This window comes from Cebus imitator, unplaced genomic scaffold (assembly GCF_001604975.1).
Source record: "Cebus imitator isolate Cc_AM_T3 unplaced genomic scaffold, Cebus_imitator-1.0 Scaffold517, whole genome shotgun sequence".
In the NCBI taxonomy this organism is placed as follows: domain Eukaryota; kingdom Metazoa; phylum Chordata; class Mammalia; order Primates; family Cebidae; genus Cebus; species Cebus imitator.
Genome location: NW_016107832.1, coordinates 1005731 through 1011692, shown reverse-complemented (window position 1 = coordinate 1011692; position 5962 = coordinate 1005731). Strand labels below are relative to the sequence as shown.

The following is a 5962-nucleotide window of genomic DNA, read 5'->3' as shown; positions in this document are numbered from 1 at the left end:
TGTTGACCAGGATGGTCTCGATCTCTTGACCTCGTGATCCACCCGCCTCGGCCTCCCAAAGTGCTGGGATTACAGGCTTGAGCCACCGCGCCCGGCCTGAAAAATATTTTAAAAATTGAAGGGAAACACAGAAAAGTAAACAAAGCAACTTCCACTTCTGGCAATGATGGAGTAATCGATACTACACCTGTTCTTTCCCCATAAACAACTGTAAAGCTAAACAACATATAATGAGCCAGCTATTTTCAGACGTTGCACAAGTGCTCTATGAGGACAATCCCTGAGAAAAAACCACACGAAGAGAGCCCCATGCTCACTTAGTTCTCTGACTAGGGGCAATTTTCTGATTGTAGCATAGGAAGATGACAAACACAGCACAGTGTTCTCACTGGGCAAAGGAAGCAAAGATCAGAGTTTGGATTTTGAAGAGGAAAGAGACACAGCATCCCCCAGATGTTGGTGTGGGGGTTCTCTGTAGGTCTTTTTATTTATTTTGAGATGGAGTTTCACTGTCACCCATGCTAGAGTGCAATGGCCTGGTTTCGGCTCACTGCAACCTCTGCCTCCCGGGTTCAAGCGATTCTCCTGCCTCAGCCTCCCGAGTAACTGGGACTACAGGTGCTTGTCACCACACCCAGCTAATTTTTGTATTTTTAGTAGAGATGGGGTTTTACTATGTTGATCAGGCTGGTCTTGAACCCCTGACCTCGTGATCTGCCTGCCTCAGCCTGCCAGTGCTGAGATTACAGGTGCGAGCCACCGTGCCTGGCCTATTTTTTAATTTTTTGAGGCGGAGTCTTACTCTGTTGTTCAGGCTGGAGTGCAGTGGTAAGATCTTGGCTCACTGCATCCTTCACCTCCCAGGTTCAAGTGATTTTCCTGCCTCAGCCTTTCAAGTAGCTGGGACTACAGGCGCCGGCCACCATGCCTGGCTAATTTTTCTATATTTGGTAGAGACGAGGTTTTGCCATGTTAGCCAAGCTGGTCTTGAACTCCTGACCTCAGGTGATCCGCTCATGTTGGCCTCCCCAACTGTCGGGCTTACAGGCATGAACCATTGTGCCTGGCCCCTGTGGGTCTTTTAAAAAAATTTAAATTTGTGAGAGAAAAACATCTGAACATCAGGTATAGCCTGATCCACAAACTAGCTGGGTGTGGTGGCTCTCACCTATAATCCCAGCACTTTGGGAGGCCAAGGCAGAAGGATCACTTGAGGCCAAGAATTTGAGACCAGCCCTTGAAACATAGTGAGACCCTGTCTCTACAAAAAAATTTAAAAATTAGCCGGGTGTGGTGGTACATGCCTGTAGTTCCAGCTACTTGGGAGGCTGAGGTGGGAGGATCACTTGGGCCTGGGAGGTTGAGGCTGCAGTGAGTGTGGTTGTGGCTCTGCACTCCAGCCTGGAGACCCTGTCTCAAAAACAAAAACCAAACCAAAAAACCCACCACAACAACAAACCCCCAAAACAAACAACCTACTGTGTCATAACTCATTCCTAGACTACTCTTAGGCAGTTTTCAGGAGAAATTCCACGTGGAGCATCAGCTGAACATTTATCTAAATTGATAAAGTCATCTAACCTAAGTATTATATAAAACATAATGAACACAAATTACAATATAGACAATTTAGGTCCCTATTTTATTTATTTATTTTTTGTGAGATGGAGTTTCACTCTCATTGCCCAGGCTGGAGTGTGATGGCACTATCTTGACTCACCACAACCTTTGCCTCCTGGGTTCAAGCAGTTCTTCTGCCTCAGCCTCAGAGACGGGGTTTCTCCCTGTTGGTCAGGCCGGTCTCGAACTCCCGACCTCAGGTGATCCGCCCCCCCTTGGCCTCCCAAAGTGCTGGGATTACAGACATTAGCCAGTGTGCCCGGCCTGTTTTTTTTATTTTTTTGAGATAGAATTTCGCCCTTGTCACCCAGGCTGGAGTGCAATGGCATGATCTTGGCTCACTGCAACCTCCACCTCCTGGGTTCAAGCTATTCTCCTGTCTCAGCCTCCCGAGTAGCTGGGATTACAACAGTGTGCCACCACGCCTGGCTAATTTTTTTGTATTTTTAGTAGAGACGGGTTTCACCATGTTGGCCAGACTGGTCTCGAATTTCTGACCTCAGGTGATCCACCTGCCTCAGCCTCCCAAAGTTCTGGGATTCCAGGCGTGAGCCACCATGCCCCACCAGGCCCCTTTTTGAAAATGAAAAAATATTTCTATTACAGCCTTATTTTGAACATTTCCAGTAGATACAGCTTTATTTTTACTCATAATAGATAGCAAAAGAACATATTCTCCAGTATCTATAGGTAAAATATGTTACTTGTGTGATGTTTGCACCCTGAAGTATACTTTGACATGTATAAGTTCACATGAGAGAATGAAACTGCTGTGACAGAATCCTGGCTGATGATCAAGACTTGGATAGTTTTCACATTTATTTAAAAAATTTAAATCAGAGGCCGGGTGCGGTGGCTCACACCTGTAATCCCAGCACTTTGAGAGGCCGAGGCAGGTGGATCACGTGGTCAGGAGTTCAAGACCAGTCTGGCCAAGATGGTGAAACCCCATCTCTACTAAAAATACAAAAATTAGCTGGGTGTGGTGGCAGGTACCTGTAATCCCAGCTACTCGGGAGACTGAGGCAGGAAAATCCCTTGAACCTGGGTAGCAGAGGTTGCAGTGAGCCAAGATTGCGCCACTGCACTCCAGCCTGGGTGACAGAGTGAGACTTTCCAAAAAAAAAAAAAAAAAAAAAAAATTAGGGACAAAAAGAAAGAACATACAGAGAAGCAACACCATTCTTTTTCTTTCTTTCTTTCTTTCTTTCTTTTTGTCCCCAGATGGAGTTTCGCTCTTGTTGCCCAGCTGGATTGCAATGGCACAATCTTGGCCTGCTGCAATCTCCACCTCCCAGGTTCCAGCGATTCTCCTGCTTCAGTCTTCCAGGTAGCTGGGATTACAGGTGTGTGCCACCATGCCTGGCTAATTTTTTGTATTTTTAGTAGAGACAGGGTGTCACCATACTGGTCAGGCTAGTCTTGAACTCTTGACCTCAGATGATCCACCCACCTTGGCCTCCCAAAGTGCTGGGATCACAGGTGTGAGCCACTCGACCTGGCCGGACACCATTCTTTTTCAATGAAACAGTGTAATTAAAGAGAATGGGCTTTCCAGTTTGAATGCAAAATGTATGGCCCCAGTGTTGCATTCCTTTGAATCCAAGTACATGCCTGCGGCTGGGAGGCAACACTAAGGATGAAGCAAGTTCAGAGGAAAGTGTTTAATGAACTAGAGATGGTCACCGATAAAACAAATTTTTAGAAGTGCTCCGACTCACCCAGAGGTGAAGGGCAGCCAGAACTATCAACACAGTGGAAAAATGAGCTCTTGCAACTGCACACACACAGCTTCTAGGAGGATTACCCGCTCTTGACATAGGTTCCTGGTTGTAGTTTTTAATATCTGCCTTCACCACCCTCTGTGACTTTGTTTAAAACTTATTTCTGGTTTGTTTAATTTGATTCCAAGGATTTCAGCAGCAACTTTCTGAAAACAAAGGAAGACAAAGTCTCTTGATTTGGTTGAAACAAAGCAGCTATTAAAACCATTTTCCTGGGAAAACCATAAGTGTTTTTTAGGTTTTACTGTTTGAATATGCTCCAAATCCATTTTATTGTCCACCAAGGCAACCAGAGGCTGAGTTTCTGACTCTTCACTCACTTTCTCCACTAATCTTATAAAAATTCTCAAAGCTTTGATAATTTGTAATTCGTATACCAAGAGGATTTCTGTGTGCCATAGATGCATTTGTCTAACATTTTGCTTCCTATTATCTGCCCTCCTATATCCCAAACTAGAGAGCAGCATTCAAGTGTCCTGGCATTGTTATCCTTCTCAAAAGAAATCCAGTCCTATAGTTTGTACTGGTTCCCGAAAGTTTCTTTTTTCTTTTTTCTTTTTTCTTTTTTTTTTTTTTTGAGATGGAGTCTTGCACTGCTGCCTGGGCTGGAGTGCAGTTGCGTGATTTTAGCTCACTGCAACTTCCACCTCCTGGGTTCAAACAGTTCTCTGCCTCAGCCTCCCACGTAGCTGGGATTACAGCCATGTGCCACCATGGCCGGCTAATTTTTTGTATTTTTAGCAGAGACGGGGTTTCACCATGTTAGCCAGGCTGGTCTCGATCTCTTGACTTCATGATCTGCCTGCCTTGGCCTCCCAAAGTGCTGGAATTACAGGCGTGAGCCACCATGCCCAGCTTCCCAAAAGTTTTTGGAGCAAAACCTGCAGCTAAGGAGATGTTTGTTCTGGGAGGTACTGTTCCCTAGCACAATGATTTTCTGTGCTGGTCCTGGCTCTCTTCCTCAGAGTCCTACATGATGTCCCAGGAACCATGCCTGCCCCCCTCCCCCAGGTGGAGGGAGGAGGGGAAGGAGAAGGTCTCCAGGGGTGAGGGAAAGGAAGAAGGGAGGTAGTGGGGACAGTACCTCACTTGTCTGCTCGGTGTCTCAGCAGTGGCTGGAGAGAATCTCTCGCCAGGTGCTGTCCTGTCAACATCTTCTCCCCCTGCCCTCTGTGAGTCTCTTGTTGAGGGCTGGGCTGTATGTGCACAGTATGAGATTCTGTGAGGCCNGAGCAGCTGCTATGGGGTTGAAAGAATGGAGAAGGCTCGGTGTGGTGGCTCACACCTGTAATCCCAGCACTTTGGGAGGCCAAGGCAGGAGGATCACTTGAAGTCAGGAGTTCAAGACCAGCCTGACCAACAGGGCAAAACCCTGTCTCTACTGAGAATACAAAAATTAGCCAGGTATGGTGGCGCATGCCTGTAATCCCAGCTACTTCGGAGGCTGAGGCAGGAGAATGGCTTGAACCCGGGAGGTGGAGGTTGCAGTGATCCGACATCGAGCCATTGCACTTTAGCCTGGGTGACAGAGCGAGTCTTCGTCTCAAAAAAGAAAGAAAGAAGAATGGAGATACTAGAGATTGCGCAATGCTGAGAAATAGGTTCTGACCTATCCAGAGTGGAGATAACTTTAACATTCCAGGCATTCAATTGAAAAACCACACCTTAGGGGAAAGAACCACCTCCTAGAGTAAAGACTACTCTAGGCCTGGCACGGTGGCTCCTGCCTGTAATCTCAGCACTTCGGGAGTCCAAGGCGGGCAGATCATGAGGTCAGCAGTTCGAGACCAGCCTGGCCAACATGGTGAAACCCAGTGTCCACCAAAAATACAAAAAAAATTAGCTTGGTGTAGTGGTGTAAGCCTGTAATTCTAGCTACTCGGGAGGCTGAAGCTGGACAATTGCTGAACCTGGGTGGCAGAGGTTGCAGTGAGCTAAGATCAGGCCACTGCACTCCAGCCTGGGCGACAGAGCAAGACTCCATCTCGGGAAAAAAAAAGACTACCCTAAGACTGCCCTAATGAAGCCTAAATTATACCTCACCAGGGTCAAGGATCAAGGAAATTAACTACCTCTCAGAACAAAACTCAATACTTTTCTAAAGATGTAACATAATCCAGATTCCTTAAAGCGTATCACTCATAGTGTGCAATCCACAATGAAACATTTACTAAACATGTCATGAAACAGGAAAATATGACCCATAATCCAGAAAAAATGCTGTAAGTTCCCATATTTTATTCACTTCCTATCTTACCTTTCCTTCTCTGTTTCTGTTCCTTTCCCATCTTTTTTTCTATGTACTTCTTCCCTTTCTTTCCTTTCTCTACCTATTTCTTTTCATTTGCCTCCCCTTGTCCAGTTTTCCATCTGTTCCCTTCTCATCTTTCTTTCCCTTTCCATGTTTCCTTTTATTCCCTTATCACCTTTCTTTCCCATTTAACCATTGCATCCCACATTCCTTTCCCTTCTCATTTCCCCATCCCTTATTTCCTTCCTTTCCCTCACTTCTAATCATTTTTTCTCTTCATACCTACCCTTCCCTTTTTTTTTTTTTT

General features: G+C 45.9%; 1 pseudogene; it reads right to left on the bottom strand.

Moving 5' to 3' along the window:
• Window positions 1-3103: 3103 nt before the first annotated feature.
• On the bottom strand, window positions 3104-5692 carry LOC108292977 (annotated as a pseudogene).
• Between the last annotated feature and the right edge of the window lie 270 nt (window positions 5693-5962).